Source organism: Schistocerca piceifrons, chromosome 4 (genome assembly GCF_021461385.2).
Source record: "Schistocerca piceifrons isolate TAMUIC-IGC-003096 chromosome 4, iqSchPice1.1, whole genome shotgun sequence".
NCBI classification, from domain to species: domain Eukaryota; kingdom Metazoa; phylum Arthropoda; class Insecta; order Orthoptera; family Acrididae; genus Schistocerca; species Schistocerca piceifrons.
The window spans coordinates 650,515,468-650,534,556 of NC_060141.1; positions in this window are offsets into that span (position 1 = coordinate 650,515,468).

Below are 19,089 nucleotides of genomic sequence, written 5' to 3' on the forward strand. Positions count from 1 at the left end.
TGTCTTTATTGTTTATGTGTAGTATTTCAAAACGATATTTCTTAAGGTATGTTGTCCACTTTGTGATCCTAGCAGGAAGTAACTTCCGGTTAACGAAAAACTCAGTCCCTGGTAATCACAAAATTCTTCAAATTGATAACCTACTCGACTTACAAAACTAATCAAGTTAAATTCAACTCTGTTTCATTTCTCAAGCATCTGAAATATACAGACTCCAAGTACAGAAAAAGAAGCAGGACTTGCAATACAAAAATCAAAATTAATGTCGGGACGACATAGGATTCCGGAAATTACACTATGTTATCAAAAGTATCCCGACACCCCCAAAATCATACGTTTTTCATATTAGGTGCATTGTGCTGCCACCTACTGCCAGGAACTGCATATCAGCGACCTCAGTAGTCATTAGACATCTCGATAGAGCAGAATGGGGCGCTCCGCAGGACTCACGGACTTCGAACGTGGTCAGATGATAGGGTGTCAATTGTGTCATATGTCTGTACGCGAGATTTCCACACTCCTAAACATACCTAGGTCCACTGTTTCGACGTGATACTGAAGTGGAAACGTGAAGGCACACGTTCAGCACAAAAGCGTACAGGCCGACCTCGTCTATTGACTGACAGAGACTGCCGACAGTTGAAGAGGGTCGTAATGTGTAATAGGCAGACATCTATCCAGACCATCACACAGGAATTACAAACTGCATCAGGATCCACTGCAAGTACTATGACAGTTAGGCGGGAGGTGAGAAAACTTGGATTTCATGGTCGAGCGGCTGCTCGTTAGCCATACATCACGCCGGTAAATGCGTGCGAGGAGCGTAAACATTGGACGACTGAACAGTGGAATAACGTCGTGTGGAGTGACGAATCACGGTGCACAATGTCAATGTGGCGATCAGATGGCAGGGTGTGGGTATGAAGAATGCCCGGTGAACGTCATCTGCCAGCGTGTCTAGTGCTAACAGTAAAATGCACCCCTTGTTGTTTTGGCTCTGAGCACTATGGGACTTAACTTCTGAGGTCATCAGACCCCTAGAACTTACAACTACTTAAACCTAACTAACCTAAGAACATCACACACACCCATGCCCGAGGCAGGATTCGAACCTGCGACCGTAGCGGTCGCACGGATCCAGACTGTAGCGCCTAGAACCGCTCGGCCACCCCGGCCGGCCTTGGTGTTTTGCGTGGCACTATCACAGCACAGGCATAATTCATGTTTTAAGCACCTTTTTGCTTCCCACTGTTGAACAGCAGTTTGGGGATGGCAACTGCATATTTCAACACGATCGCTCTCATGTTCATAACGCACGGCTTGTGGCGGAGTGGTTACACGACAATAATGTTCCTGTAATGGAGTGGTCTGCGCAGTGTTCTGATCTGAATCCTATAGAACACATTTGGGAGTTTTGGAACGCCAACTTCGTGCCAGGCCTCACCGGCCGGCATCGGTACCTCTCCCTAGTTCAACTCTCCGTGAAGAATGGGCCGCCATTCTCCAAGAAACCTTCCAGCACCTGACTGAATGTATGCCTGCGGGAGTGGAAGTTGTAATCTAGGCTAAGGGAGCGCCAACACCATACTGAATTCCATCACTACCGATGGAGGACACCACGAACTTGTAAGTCATTTTCGGCCAGATGTCCGGATACTTTTGATCACATATTGTACAAAAGCATTTTTTAGCATCAAAATCTGACATTTTTCCGTCCAATACCATAACGTAATTTTCTTCATTAAACTTAACAGTGCTGCGTTTCTGAGCAGCTGCTCACGAACAAAAGATGATATAACGAAAAGAGACCGACGAATGCTTTTGCTTGGTTCTAGGAGCTGGGAAGTTATTTATTGTACTTAGTTTAGTAGGATAAGGTACTTCCAGAAGAAGATATAATTGCCCTAGAAATTTGCTCTTGAACAAACTTTTGTACATTTTCTGTCAGTCCGGCCTATGACAACTTACAAAGTTTTCTATCAAACGAAATCAAGATATTCTTCCCATGTAACAGTAGCAATTAAGATATCATGTACACACAGTGTCACTTTATAGAGGATATCACACCCTACAACTTCGTCTAGTGCAGCAATAAACAGACCGGAACTTACATTCAGCCCAAATGGTAACACACAAAATTTTTAACTTCTGCCGTCATGAACAAAATCTTTGTACTTGCTAGATTCATTAAAAAATAGAACCTACCAGTAGGAAAAGGTTAATGCTAGTTAGAAAGTGTACACCCTGAAATTTCTGCAATAGATCCTCTGAATTCTCAGATTGTGTACGGACAGTTCAACCAAATTGTTAATGACACATGCATCCAGGAGTGAAGAAATTTGACCATTAAGCCTGTCTATTGCTAGTAATGGACTACAACATGGGGACTGATACGTTCAGTGACATTCCAATGAAGCATTTGTTTTATTTCTCAGAAACGAAGATATCAGTGCACTCTACCAGAACTGTATTTTCGCGCGACGACATTATTTCGTGCCGAAAACCGGGAAGGAGTGAGCCGAGAAGAAAAGGACAGAACTTCAAAGACGATCTGGAAGACAAGAAACGGTACACAGTTCTCTTACAACGCAGATAAGTAATACTACAATATGGGAGTAATAAAGTAGGTTAGTGCTCCTAGTAGAAGAAAGATATTGCACATCATTTGTGCTTTCGTTGCTGTTTAAATCAAATAATTGTTTCGTTCGTAACGATAATATGAGCTTTTCGGGAATACTGCTCCGTACGCGCATGTACTGTAATCGGACGGTCGTTAATTGAACTGCTCAGCTAGCCATCTTCAGATACTGTTGATTCAGGAGCAGTTGATCGTGAGCCCCGATTAGATACGGTGGATAACAATTCGAAAGGGTAGCTGCATAGCCTAAAGAGGGAATGCACGACAGAAAGAGCGTACATTACAGCCGTCTCCGCGCAAATTGAAAAGTTCGACCGACACTGTGAGACTTGCGAATTAGAAATACTATATCGTAAGACTAAAAGACGTTTAGAACAGGCTCACCAAACTATATGAGGGGATCCATGACCTTTTGGATGAAGGCGAATACCAACCAGACTTTCGAAAATGCGAATGTTACACGAAATAAAGAAACAAATAGCAAAGTCTGTAGCAAACTTAGACGTTTCAGATTCCCCCACGGCACAATCTATAACAAAAAGTGTTCAGCCAACTTAAATAAAACGTTCGCCAATGAAACATAAGCCTTTCTCTGGTGATCCGGAAACAGGGCAACGGTTCTGGGAGCAGTCGGCCGACAATGACCCGCCGGTATCTACCTTAAACAAATACATATTTCTTCATATCAGACTGTCAGTAGAGCCACAGAATTCAGTAGACGATGCTGTGGTGACAGCCGAGACGCATGCAGAAATGTAAAGGACCTATTCGAGCTCTCCAGGCTCTTGGGGTAGACGTGAATGGATAGAGCCGAGTCCTCATGGCGAAAATTCTCTGCGGTTTTTCCGGATGACATTTACCGCCGCTGGACAATTTCCGCCAAGCGTACGGGACTATCTGAAGAGCACATTTTGCAGCTGATGGAGTTCTGAGCGGCGAAGTGGACGGGACGCTTACGACGCAGAGGATAGTTGGTGATATTTCCACCACCCCTAGCGCTCACCCCATGGCTGCCGCTCTCACGTACGGGAGAAATCTAAAACACCAGCCTAGGAAGGTACTAAAGAACCGTTCTGCATTCTTTTGCGGTCATTGGGCGCAGGTTTGTAAGAAGATCGTTTGTGTCAGTGATCAAACAGATAATCTGAAACGAGAGCTGTTATCTTTGTCTCCAATGTGCGCATATTGTTCCAGACTGCAGGAAGGAGAGGCTCGGTGTGCTAAGTGTAGACAGCTGTATCAAAAGTCCATTTGCTATGAAGGAAAGTATACTAAGACTCCTGTAGACCGGAAAGTCATTGCTTCCGTGGAAAAATAGCTGTTGCTCCGGATGGATTCACGTATCTTCAGATGGCCTAATATGCGTCTCAGAAGCTACTACAGGCTGAGATCAACTGTTTTTTCATTGACTCAGAGCCTACACACCCACGCCACCGCCGATTTGTTTAGTTTCATATGAAGGGGCTTTGAAAGTCTTCATGTGATTGCACAACAGCCATCTTGTCCTCAACATGTAATGAGTTATCATACGCTTCTAATATTACGATAACAGATCCAAAAACCAACTCAACGGAAGATTTAACTTTTGAGATTCTCATAGGAGGCGATTTTACTGAAAAATACACTACTGGCCATTAAAATTGCTACACCAAGAAGAAATGCTCATATTAAACAGGTATTCATTGGACAAATATACTATACTAGAGCTGACATGTGATTATATTTTCACGCAGTTTGGGTGCATAGATCCTCAGAAATCAGTACCCAGAACAACCACCTCTGGCCGTAATAACAGCCTTGATACGCCTAGGCATTGAGTCAAACAGAGCTTGGATGGCGTGCACAGGTACAGCTGCCCATGTAGCTTCAACACGATACCACAGTTCATCAAGAGTGATGACTGGCGTATTGAGACGAGCCAGTTGCTCGGCCACCATTGACCAGACGTTTTCAATTGGTGAGAGGTGTGGAGAATGTGATGACCAGGGCAGCAGTCGAACATTTTCTGTATCCAGAACGGCCCATACAGGACCTGCAACTTGCGGTCGTGCATTATCCTGCTGAAATGAAGGGTTTCGCAGGGATCGAATGAAGGGTAGAGCCACGGGCTGTAACACTGTGGTGTCACCGCTAGACACCACACTTGCTAGGTGGTAGATTAAATCGGCCGCGGTCCATATAGTACATGTCGGACCCGCGTGTCGCCACTGTGTGATCGCAGACCTAGCGCCACCACAAGGCAGGTATCGTGATACGAACAAGCACTCGCCCCAGTTGTACGGACGACCTAGATAGCGACTAGATGTACGAAGCCTTTTTCTCTCATTAGCCGAGAGACAGAATAGCCTTCAGCTAAGTTAATGGCTACGAACTAGCAAGGCGCCATTAGCCTTACAGTGATTGTAATTAAAGTCTCCTGTGTATAGTCAAGAGCGATGTACCACAATGATTGATTAAAGATAAGTATTAATCCAGCTACGTACTTTTCTTCATAGCATTAATTACGTAGCCTGTTCCAGTACTTCACGCCCGTCTGTGTTAGTCTAGCGTGCATTTTCAGCCATCTCGATCTACAAGGTGTTGGCCCAGCTGCCGACACATCAAACACATCTGAAATGTAGCATCCACTGTTCAAAGTGCTGTCAATGCGAACGAGAGGTGACCGAGACGTGTGACCAATGGCACCCCACACCATCACGCCAGGTGATACGCCAGTATTGTGATGACGAATACACGCTTCCAATGTGCATTTACCGCGATGTCGCCAAACTCGGATGCGCCCATCATGATGCCGTAAACAGAATCTGGATTCATCCGAAAAATGATGTTTTGCCATTCGTGCACCCAGGTTCATCGTTGAGTACACCATCGCAGGCGCTCCTGTCTGTGATGCAGCGTCAAGGGTAACCGCAGCCATGGTCTCCGAGCTGATAGTCCATGCTGCTGCAAACGTCGTCGAACTGTTGGTGCAAATGGCTGTTGTCTTGAAAACGTCCCCACCTGTTGACTCAGGGATCGAGACATGGCTGCACCTTCCGTTACAGCCATCCGGATAAGATACCTGTCATCTCGACTGCTAGTGATACGAGGCCGTTGGGATCCAGCACGGCGTTCCGTATTACCCTCCTCAACCGACCGATTCCATATTCTGCTGACAGTCATTGGATCTCGACCAACGCGAGCAGCAATGTCGCGATACGATAAACCGCAATCGCGATAGGCTACAATCCGATCTTTATCAAAGTCGGAAACATTATGGTACGCATATCTCCTCCTTACTCGAAGCATCACAACAACATTTCACCAGGCAACGCCGGTCAACTACTTTTTGTGTATGAGAAATCGGTTGGAAACTTTCATCATGTCAGCACGTTGTAGGCGTCGCCACCGGCGCCAACCTTGTGTGAATGCTCTGAAAAGCTAATCATTTGCATATCCTGTCGGTTAAATTTCGCGTCTGTAGCACGTCATCTTCGTGGCGTAGCAATTTTAATGGCCAGTAGTGTAGTTGACGACCGTTCGTGAACACGTATCTCTGAAACTTTGGCGTTAGCTTAAACAGTGTAGGCTATCACGACCAATATTGTCTTCACTTAAAACTTCCGGGCTGATGGGCCGTGATCGATGTATAAAACTCTCCCCTGACGTTTCGTCTCCGACTGCGTGAGACAGCCTCCGAGTTAAAGCGGCGAACTGCGAGAGAACGCGAGGTAGCGCTGACTATATAGGTATTGCAGAGGGCGCCACTGTCCGTCACGTAGCGTCGGCTATGAGACTGTCTCTGGTGATGCCAACATTCTCGGTAGAATGTAATCGATCGTCATATTCCCGGTGCAGTGCTAACATCCAAATTTTATCCCGTTTAACAACTTCCTCTTTCCTGTTAAAATTAATACGATGTTTATCAATCTCGATAGCCTCTCTACACATGCGCGCATAATAACGTGATGTTTTAGATATGACGCTCGTACCGCTGAATTTTACTTCGTGATTACCTACCCGGGAAAACATGTTCTGTTACGGCCCATTTATTCGCTTGACCCAGGCGGCAATTCCTCTTATGTTCAACAAGACGGGTGTTAACACTTCTATTTGTGGTACTGATATAAACCAGTCCACAACTGCAAGGAATTTTATACACCCCGGTGTAGCCAAAGAATGTCGAGCATCTTTTGCCGATCTTAAATATTCTTTTATTTTCCAGGTGGGCCTGAAAATACACTCCTGGAAATTGAAATAAGAACACCGTGAATTCATTGTCCCAGGAAGGGGAAACTATATTGACACATTCCTGGGGTCAGATACATCATATGATCACACTGACAGAACCACAGGCACATAGACACAGGCAACAGAGCATGCACAATGTCGGCACTAGTGCAGTGTATATCACCTTTCGCAGCAATGCAGGCTGCTATTCTCCCATGGAGACGATCGTAGAGATGCTGGATGTAGTCCTGTGGAACGGCTTGCCATGCCTTTTCCACCTGGCGCCTCAGTTGGACCAGCGTTCGTGCTGGACGTGCAGACCGCGTGAGACGACGCTTCATCCAGTCCCAAACATGCTCAATGGGGGACAGATCCGGAGATCTTGCTGGCCAGGGTAGTTGACTTACACCTTCTAGAGCACGTTGGGTGGCACGGGATACATGCGGACGTGCATTGTCCTGTTGGAACAGCACGTTCCCTTGCCGGTCTAGGAATGGTAGAACGATGGGTTCGATGACGGTTTGGATGTACCGTGCACTATTCAGTGTCCCCTCGACGATCACCAGTGGTGTACGGCCAGTGTAGGAGATCGCTCCCCACACCATGATGACGGTTGTTGGCCCTGTGTGCCTCGGTCGTATGCAGTCCTGATTGTGGCGCTCACCTGCACGGCGCCAAACACGCATACGACCATCATTGGCACCAAGGCAGAAGCGACTCTCATCGCTGAAGACGACACGTCTCCATTCGTCCCTCCATTCACGCCTGTCGCGACACCACTGGAGGCGGGCTCCACGATGTTGGGGCGTGAGCGGAAGACGGCCTAACGGTGTGCGGGACCGTAGCCCAGCTTCATGGAGACGGTTGCGAATGGTCCTCACCGATACCCCAGGAGCAACAGTGTCCCTAATTTGCTGGGAAGTGGCGGTGCGGTCCCCTACGGCACTGCGTAGGATCCTACGGTCTTGGCGTGCATCCGTGCGTCGCTGCGGTCCGGTCCCAGGTCGACGGGCACGTGCACCTTCCGCCGACCACTGGCGACAACATCGATGTACTGTGGAGACCTCACGCCCCACGTGTTGAGCAATTCGGCGGTACGTCCACCCGGCCTCCCGCATGCCCACTATACGCCCTCGCTCAAAGTCCGTCAACTGCACATACGGTTCACGTCCACGCTGTCGCGGCATGCTACCAGTGTTAAAGACTGCGATGGAGCTCCGTATGCCACGGCAAACTGGCTGACACTGACGGCGGCGGTGCACAAATGCTGCACAGCTAGCGCCATTCGACGGCCAACACCGCGGTTCCTGGTGTGTCCGCTGTGCCGTGCGTGTGATCATTGCTTGTACAGCCCTCTCACAGTGTCCGGAGCAAGTATGGTGGGTCTCACACACCGGTGTCAATGTGTTCTTTTTTCCATTTCCAGGAGTGTAGTTTCCACCCCATACTTGGTTATCACTTTCCAATGCGATCTGTGACCTTACTAATGAAAGGAAGAAAGACCTTGCCTTTGTGCGGCTGTTGATCGTCGTTGCTTCTGTTGACAGTTGATTACACCAAACGAAGAGGGTTTAGGGATGTGAAATAGGAATTTTTCTGATATATCTTGAACACTTGGGTATAAACTGAGTCCCATATTTTTTCATAGCTGTAGCGATTCAGAGCCAGTAGCCTAAATTAGTGAGATTATGTCGGCGCTATACACTCATTTCCCGTGCCACTTGCTCGACTGTTACAGTTGGAGACAGATTGCCCATTTTTCAGTTTTTTTTTAATTCTTTACTCATAACAACGTTAATTATACATCAATAACGTACTACCATGTTAATTACTGGTTCCTACTATTTAAAACAACGTCACTGCAGCTAATGTACGGTAGCGTTTGGTTAATTCTAATGGACAAGCTAACTACATTATTCACTCTACTGGGAACTCGAATTATACCACTAATCCACAGCACTGTACTATCTGCAGCGTTACAGGTGCGCAGGGAAGACTATAAACCTACTTCTGCGGCCGTGCCCGCCGAGATAACCCCAGTGGGGAAGCCTCTGACACTGGGCTGGCCCTGAGAACTGTACTATTGCTGAAGGATCCTAGACTACTGGTTTCAATAATCTGTTTCTACTAAAGTAGTCTACTACTAACTATCTTAATAGCCTGGTGCGATGTCCTTCATCGGTCCTAGTCCGTGACGTGACCAATTCCGACCGTAACGGCAGTAGGGCAGTCTACGTCCCGGCGGTATAGGAGACGGGCGTAGTTATTTCTTTTGGCAGTTCTCTGCATTCATATCCTTCAGTTATTCCCTTAGGGTCTTGGTGGAAACCTCGTTAACCAAGCTGTTGAGGATCTCAAAGGTGTTCTGATGTCGTAGTAGGTTATAAGCGCCGTGATTTGGTAGTTGTCACCTCACTTAGGTTGTCACTTCATAGTGTATGGGGCACTCGCAGACCACGTGGTCAGATGTGGCCTCCAGGACTCCACAGTCGCACAAAGACATTGTGCGCTTTCCAAATCGACATAGGTATGCCGGACAAGGACCATGTCCTGTTAGAAAGTGCAACAGACGTCTGCTAGGCTGAAACTGCTTAAGTTTCAGTCGTTCCGACATGCGCCCCATCTCGTCAGTTTCTCAAGGCTCTTGTCACATTTCCCCATCTCATCGTCTGATCGAAATTTTGCCCCTACCGGAACCCCCATGATCTATGCTGTCGTATCAATTTTCTCCTTCTTTAGCCAGTACCATGCTGCCTGCTCCCTTATTTTAATGTCACGTTACAGAGCCCCATTATAACTAGCAGGGCCCCATCTGGACTTGTTCTGTGTGTCCAAATTGACCGCAGCAGCATATTCTGTTCCACTCTTCGAACGGCCATTGCGGAAATCACCCTCGTGGGCGTGTGTGCCCAAACTCAGGAGCTGTAACCCACGATTGAGGTAAGGATACTGTTTTGACGTAGTCGAATTAGATTGGCCGGAAGGTGAAATCCTCTGTGTCCAAATCCAATAAGATTAAATAAATTTTTTCTGGGATTGTGATCGCATTATCAATATATAAAAATACGGACGTTTCGGTCCCCGTTGCAGGCGACCTTCTTCTGAATGTAACAGTGGCCGCGAAAGACTACGTTTATATCCGATAAGACCGTTCAGTACCTCCATCGATCTCTAGCTTACAGTCTCGACATATGTAGCAAAGTTCCATCTCTCGTCAACGATGACGCCCACGGCATCGGTGAACTGGCGAGTCACCTATTCCGACGCTTGAGTTTCTAACTAGTTGTCCTTTTAACAGCAGATACTTAGACTTATTCGAAAATATCTTCATCCTAGCTTTCCAGCACCACTTAGATAGAAAGGGTATTGCATGTTCCAGGTCCTCACGGCTGAGAACGCCTACCAGCAGGAGGATGTCGCTGCGCAGGCTATCCGTTCTAGCACACCATCACTGCCTTTTAATCCGTCCAGTGGAGGTTCGATATTCATATTCCAAGCAGGTGAAGAGCGATGGACACCACAGGTGGACAAAGGCACCCTGATATTCACCAAGATGCTGACAGTATACTTGTGGAGGTGAGCCACATATCTCACTGCCAGGGCAATAGCGACACACGCTGATGGACCTGGCCGAAAGCCAAACTGCCTTTATCTTTTGTTATAAAATTTTGTAACTAGCAGTACAATGGGTTCTATCCCTCATCTAACTAAAAAAAATAGATTTTGTTTTTCACCTCTAAAATTTTTAATTCAATGTAAATATCTTCCCTATTTGTTTCTTGTTTCTTTTCTGATCTCATTTAATTTTTACTGTCAACTGGCTCAAGAGTGAGTTGCCTGTGCTGCTGGCAGCCCACCTCTGCCTCCCTCATCCCCCCATGTGGGACACGGAAGGATAAAGTAACAATAAAGAAAAAAAAACTTTGATTTGACTGTGATCAAGGTATGTTAATACCTGCTTTACTAAATACCATTCATTCAACATCTAAATTTTCATAGCGAACATTTTAAATAGAGAACATCATCTATCTCTGGACTGCACAAGTCTTCCTTCAGCAGGACGAATGTGTTCCTGTGAAATCTTGATTTCCTAGAGGACAACTATATGGGCTGGCGCTTATTTTAAATTTATGAGAAAGTTGCAAATCTTGCCATTTCTCAGTATTAGTTAAAGTATAAGTGTTTTCTAGGATTTTCTGATTTTAGCACTGTTTAAGCGCACTATGACTGCAGCACTATAATATATAACAGTGGCGAAAATCGGAACTGCTATCCTGCATTTGACATTAGACAGCTAAATCACCAGTATGATTTGTGTGGTGTTTCTTTACATTTCTCTCCAGTACCAGGTATGTTGAGTTGTGGATCAAACGCTATACAAACAGACTGCTCGCAGAATGTACCTGGCAGACTGAGGCACTTCATGGTGTGTTGTTTGTTTCACTAAACATTCCCATGGTATCATGTTGTATCAAACATATTTGAAAAGCACAAAGTTTTAGACATATGGCAAGTTAGCTCAAAACTTAGGTCGACAATTATTAAAACAATAATATCAGTGAAGGGGGAGGGAATTATTTAAGTTTTTAGAGCTGGGATACCAATATCTGAAACTTAAGGGAAGATGACTGTAATGTCAGGGAAAAACCAAAGAATTCTGAATTTCCCATCATTTTAGAACTAAAACCAGATTCAATAATAAGCACGTATGTCCGGCAGCCATGCAGGATGACGTCATAGGGCTGTACCAGTATCATCAGGCAACCCATCTTCGATCGTCATCTTGAATTTTTACAATTTCCCACTAACAGAACAATGCCTAATTTTGTGTTTATTGAAGTTCCCGCCTCTCATACTTTGGATATCTGTCCTACTTCAACAGTGACTTCAAGGGATGCTGGAGCACTGTGCAGACAGTTTTGCTTTTTAGAATTTCCCTGAGACTTATATATAGGATAATTGGGCTAAATCAGACGCGTGGGAGAAGGGGGATGAGAGAAATCTGGTAACAGTGCGTTATATCATAGGGAGGCAGAGGAGGAACGAGAGGGGAGGAAAGGAGATAAGTAGCAACAATGCACACTATATCTGAATGCTAACAGCCCCACTGCTGGTGGGCGTCAGCATTAGGTAAATAACAATAACAAACTGTTACGTTTTACCTTTATATTTTATATTTATATACATCTGAGTATGGCATGGAAGATTTTTTATTTTATTATATACATTAAATAAGATCTTTGAATAAGTAATTACAACAGCATCCGATGCTTATTCACGTGTACTCTTTGAGAGGCCCTGCTAAACCCACAGGACAGGACAGGCAGTAGGAATTGTGGAAAGGGGCGAAAATGAGCGGCTGTCAGTTTCACTCGAACACATATAACATTATTTATTTAACCAAACATTACAGTACAAATTCTTGAACTAAGCTATCGGCTGAATACGCCACACTATCTTACGCTTTATGGGCACAACCACATTAATTTAAAAAAACGGCTAAAAGCTATTAACTCAAAATTCAGACGCCAAAGAGAACAGAGGGAAGAAGCCCTCAGGTTAATTAAGATCTACAATTTGGCTGAAGGCCCAAAATCTAACACTTGAAAAGCAACAACCTTAATTTAAAGACGGCTGAAGGCTCATGATTTACGACTCAAGGTAAAACTAAATAAAAAAAAACACAAGGCAGAAGGCTGAAGGTCCCAAACAGTCTGATGTTCGACAGACAAAGATCCTTAACTTAAAAACTGCTGAAGGCCCCATGACTTAAAACTCAAGGTAAAATAAATTTAAACAACAAAGCCTTATCTCAAATTGGGCTCAAGGCCCCAAACAATCTAATACTTGACAAGTAAAGAACTTTAATTTTAAAGCGGCTGAAGGCCCACGACTTAAAACACCACTAAAAACAATTCAACTTTAATTCAAAAAAGAAATGGTTCAAATGGCTCTGAGCACTATGGGACTTAACATCTGTGGTCATCAGTCCCCTAAGACTTAGAACTACTTAAAACTAACTAACCTAAGGACATCACTCACATCCATGCCCGAGGCAGGATTCGAACCTGCGACTGTAGCGGTCACGCAGTTCCAGACTGAAGCGCCTAGAACAGCACGGCCACACCGGCCGGCTAAGTTTAATTCAGAACCATCGGCTATGAGCCATACAAATACACACAACAGAAAATAAGAAAAGACAGTGCAACTGGGGTCGGCCAGCACTTGAAATACTAACGTTCACTTAGCTGAGACAGGCAGTCGGCGCAACCATTCTCAATCCGACGACAATTCAACCTACAGACAGTCAACAGCCCCACCGACAAGGTGACTAGCGCTCCACTCGACCAGCACACAACCGGGAGTTCAATGCAAACATAGAAGGCATGGACGCCCAAAACTAAGCGTACATTATGCTGTCAAACTACACACCATGCTGGACAGCGACAACACAGTTAGGGAAGGACACTGCCTGAATTTGCGTCAACGAGCAGGGCAGGTAACCGGAACGTTAACGGCCACAAGGCAGAAAATTCCGCTGGTGCACTTCAATTGCAAATAACAAATACATTCAGACTTCACCGGACGGTGGCTAAACCTTCCCCAACTCGAACACACAAGTTGTTGCTCGTGGCAATGTCCCAAAAGCCAACAACGACAACCAGACGGCACAATGTGAACAGTCTTGACTTGCTAATAAATTAAATCTAAACTCAACTTTCGTGTCCAGGGTCGGTGAGCCACGGACCTCATAGCACTGGTTACAGCCTCACACACTTCGACACTTCGTAGAGGCTGCCAGGCGGCGCGGCCAAACCACGACCCGTGGAGATTTCCTTGCTGCTCCACGACAACCGCCCGACTGCAACACATCAGCACAGAGACAGCACTAAAATAACTGAGCAGTCGACATCACAAGCTACACACAGTTTCACGAACACCTGCACGAAGGACTAGATAATAGTAGCGGCAGCGACTGTGCAATAACAAGGACGAATCTCGAGTCGGCACACGCAGGCTACCCATAAGCGATCGCTGGCCAACATACACGTCGTCCGACAAGACGACCGACCAAGGTGGTCTGCACTCAAGTGATACGTATCTGCTACCTTCGGGCGAGTCATGGCTGTCCGGACCTCACTGCAGCCGCGCCCCGACTGAACTAAGCCCGAACACACAACACCCGGGAAGTAATAGCAGTCAGCAAAGATAATACGCCAGGGCTTATATCGATAAACGCCGGCGCTGCTGCTCACGGGGAGGCAAAGCAGCAACTCATTGACAACAGAAACTCAAACTAACATAATGAGGTGGCAGTATGGTAAAAAAACAGAAAAACAAAGAACAGGATGTAAAATAAGAGATGGCACGAACACGAGCCACGCATGGCTCTCTCTTACTAATGGCGGAACGTAACACTTATAATATGCTCGTTCTCTCCAGACAGTTATTAAAGTCTGGAAATGCTAGACCAGATAGAAATGGTAATTTGTTTTTGTGGTGTCACCGCCAGACACCACACTTGCTTGGTAGTAGCCTTTAAATCGGCCGCGGTCCGTTAGTACACGTCGGACCCGCGTGTCGCCACTATCAGTGATTGCAGACCGAGCGCCGCCACACGGCAGGTCTAGAGAGACTTCTAGCACTCGGTCCAGTTGTACAGCCGACTTTGCTAGCGATGGTTCACTGACAAATTACGCTCTCATTTGCCGAGACGATAGTTAGCATATCCTTCAGCTACGTCATTTGCTACGACCTAGCAAAGCGCCATTACCGGTTACTATTGATGCTGTAAAACATGTACCGTCAAGAGCGATGTTCACCAATTATGGATTAAAGTTAAGTATTCCAGCAGCTATGTACGTTTTTTGTTAGTCTCATTTCCTTGACCTGTTCCAGACCTCACGCCAGCCTGCGTGAGCTAAAACACGTGCCTTTCGGCTTCCTCTCATAGTGGGTTGGACGGAGAAAATACTCTCACACACACACACATATATATTAGGACATAGAATTAAGTGATCTGATACGTGACAATATTTAATGTATGTAGACTGAAGCAGCGAGTGAAAATTTGTACCAAGGCTAGGAATCGAACCCCTGCTTACTAGGCAGGTGTGTTAGCCACTCAGCGACCTTCGCACAGTGGTTAACACCACTGCACGGATTACCCTGGAATGCCTCACTCCTCGATCAAAATGGATCAAATGGCTCTGAGCACTATGGGACTCAACTATTGAGATCATTAGTCCCCTAGAACTTAGAACTATTGAAAATTAACTAACCTAAGGACATCACAAACATCCATGCCTGAGGCAGGATTCGAACCCGCGACCGTAGCGGTCTTGCGGTTCCAGACTGCAGCGCCTTTAACCGCACGGCCACTTCGGCCGGCTACTCCTCGATCCAAATTGTCACTGCCACCCAACTCTACTTTAAATTCCCCTCACAAACCAAAAGATTTGTCAAGGCTCTCTATGTTCCGGAATAGTCTCGAACGTAAATTTGGAATCCAGCTTCACACACAGTTGCAGGTATTTATACAAACGAATGACACAATTTCCGAGACCTTTCCGGTCTCACACAGATATGATTTTGTGTATATAGACCTAGTGGCGAGTGAAAATTTGTACCCAGGCTAGGAATCGAACCTGGGTCTCAGGATTAATAGGCAGGCGCATTAGTCACCAAGAATTTGGGTCGAGGAGGGAGGTGGGGCAGGATAATCCGTCCAGATATGCGAGCTGCTGTGGCAAAGAGGGTTAGTGGATAACGCAACTGCCTAGTAAGCAGGAGACCTGGGTTCGATTCCCGGCTATAGTAAAAACCGTCAATCGTCACTCAGTCTATATACATAAAATCATATCTGTTGAGACCAGTAATGTCTCTGAAATTGTGTTATTTCGTTTGTAAGAATATTAATTTATATGATTTATGTTATTTAAATTATATTCTATTGCTGCTGAATCTCTCTGTCTTCTAATTACTTTTATTTAGCTGACTACTGTAAGAGTCAGTCAACTAGGGACCATTCATTCTGGAGTACAATGGTACAAATCCCATTCCAGTCATCCTAATATAGTCATTCCGTATTTCTAGTACATCACTTAAGCAAATGTCGACTCTTCCTTCAAACTAACACGGACGATTTCCTTCCCCATCTCACCACGCGCTGAATTTCCCGCTCCGACTGTTATCACCTCATAATCATACTTTCCTACTATATTGAAAATATCTGTGCAATGGAATGTTGGTCAGAAGAAGTTATGTTCTGCAAATTTATTTGCTCATTAGGCGATTGTTGGATATCCCGCCGTTTGCTTTCTACTTGATGCGTTGCTTTGTTTAGTTAAAAACACGGCAGTACACACAGCTCCGTTCGAGCTGAACCGCTGCCGATACTTTAAGAGTCGTTAAATAAATCGTATGACGTCGTTAGCACGCAAGGATGGGCGACTGCGCTCAATTACAGGGTGCGAGCTCTGCGCTGCGTGGGGCTGCGTAATTAAAGCGCGCTTTAATTATTTGCACGGAAATTCGGTATTCCTCGGTGGGCCATTGGGAGCGTACAACTTCCCTCACCCGCAGGTACGGGATGCTGCGGATGGGTAATTTACATCGGCCACGATAAATCTCGATTTCGGTTCACTCCGCTGCAGTGACTGCCAGCGGGAAAAGAAACAAATGTACAACTTTAATCAAAGGAAGCCACATACTTCGTAGCAAATTAGAAGGGGCAGAAGCCACATCATAGAAAAAGTAAGTAGCAATGCGGTATTATTTCGCAGTTGTATTAAATCTTCGTGCAGAGCTGTAGTGTGCAGACCAAATGGGTGGAAATTTCATTATAATTGTAAAAGTAAATGTTGCGATCGAGTAATTAAATACTTATATTTTGTAGTGAATAAGTTATTGGTTAACAAAAGTTAAAGGTTGCATCGGAATTTTCTGTTTGTTGACGAAACAAGAGAGATGCTACCTACTAGACACGCAAGTGTTATAGGATGATTTTTGCTAGACTGCAATCCATTCAGTTTATATTTTCTCCAAAATGCAGTGACGGATAGAAAGGTACCTATGAGTGGAGATGGTTGCCATGAGCCCGACGATACCTCCACCATTGCATGACATGGAGGGGAAAGTGGGGTGACCATAGGTGGGGAGCACGTTCAGAAACATCACAACCCAGAGAGTGCGATGTACGACTTCAAACAAGAAGCTGCAAAAAGGACAGTCCTGAAACTGGAGCCAGGTTTGTCGGCAGCATGTTATTCAATTCTACTGAACTCTCCTTTCACAAATGCGGGAGCGATTACGACCATTAGATATATTCCAAATTGCTTCGGTTGAAAGATTCTTGCCGGCCTCTGTGGCCGAGTGGTTCTGGGCGCTTCAGTCCGGAACTGCGCTGCTGCTACGGTCGCAGGTTCGAATCCTGCCTCGGGCATGGATGTGTGTGATGTCCTTAGGTTAGTTAGATTTAATTAGTTCAAAGTATAGGGGGCTGATGACCTCAGAAGTTAAGTCCCATAATGCTTAGAGCCATTTAAAAGTTCCTTTGTAAACTGTTACCCAAAATTCTACTGAGTAAATGTCGGTTCTTTGGTAATATAACTGAGGCTTTTGGCCACTATATAAAAATGATTGAGAATATCCTTCTTTTTCCATATAGATCTTTTTAGTTGTATTTATAGGAGCTTATGAGCGCTCAACGGCGATGTTATGAGCATTGTGTGTTATAAGATGTGTTCAAATGAAAAGAGACTATAGTTGAACGTAAAGAAATTTTTATCAAAGCTTGACTGACTCGTCTAGATGGAGTTACCGCGATCATTTATTACAAAAAAGTCTCTAAATTCAGTGCCCAGATCCCTTTATTCCCATATGACCGGTTTAGGGCGAGATTCTCACCCTCAGATCATTTGTTACTGTTACAGAGTAACTTGTGGAATGTAGAATTAAGAGGTCATTATCATAATATCACGTGACAATGGACTCTCAGTTTCACATTCTACAAGTTTATCTGCAGATGTAACAAATTATCAGTACGTGAGCATCTCGCCCGAAACCAGTCATATGAAAATAAAGAAAAGCTATCTTGAGAGTGCATTTGAATACTTTTTTAAAGAAATTTTAATGACAGTGTTATAGTTACAATGTATGTGGAACAGTACAACTACACATACTTCTCACTGATATTGATACACTGATGAAAATACGTAGGAAGGGAGTCGATGGCTTCACTGTAAAAACCTCCGATTCCTTACGGACGCAGTTTTCCACTGTGTCCAGTTCTTCCTTATCACAGGTGAACCTTGGACTTTTCAGAGTTTATATTAATTGGCCGAAGATATGGAAGGCTCGGAGAGGTATAGCGACTGTAAGGAGGGTGTTCCGGGAACTCCGAACGATAATCCGGTTGGATCTCGAAGATCCTGTTGGCCACAAGTGGCCTAGCTTTCTCTGGAGAGTCACTTTTACATTCGAGAGCTAGCCCCTGTGGTTGTTCTTAATGGTCAGTTTGATCTCAGCAACGTGATGTTACAGTATTTCTCGGCGTTAGCTGTTGCCCCCCCCCCCCCCCCCCCCCCCATCCCTCCATCCTTATTTTACACTGGAGCAACGTATGTCGTACCACGTCGAAAAAAAAAATCCATACTGCAGGCAGAGCGGGCAGTTTTTGGACTAGGGTTGCCGGAATGCCGCCTCTCCATTCTCATGCGTTTGGAGACAGGGTACAAGCGGTGACATTCCATTTCATTACATGCCACAATCCGAACAAACAAATCCATTCCTTGCTCCGCGTATCTTAACAGAAGGTTAGAGAGACGCCCGTTCTCGACGTCTGATTCTATGAAAGATGCTTGGGCATCCACTGTGCGCAATCTTTGCCCTAACGAAGTTTCTCGTGGATAATCTGATGCACAGTGATTTTGTTTATCGACACTTCAACAGCTGTGTCATTTGTGGTGATCAGACGATTCGTCTGTATGAGCTCTTTCACAGCCGAAAACATGAGGCCTGTGGCAACAACGTACGCTTGCCCAGGGCGTGGCACGTCCATGATGTTTGCACGTCCCAACTGATAACGCTGAAACCCTGCAAAGAAGTTGGATAACCGCTCTTTGTACTGATCTGGAGAAATTCATCTTGTGGAAGCAACTCTCCGAAGTTAGTAAACTGCTGAGAGGTCGTTAACTCCGCCTGTGCACCTGGAAATACTACCATGCCATCTCTCAGTAAAC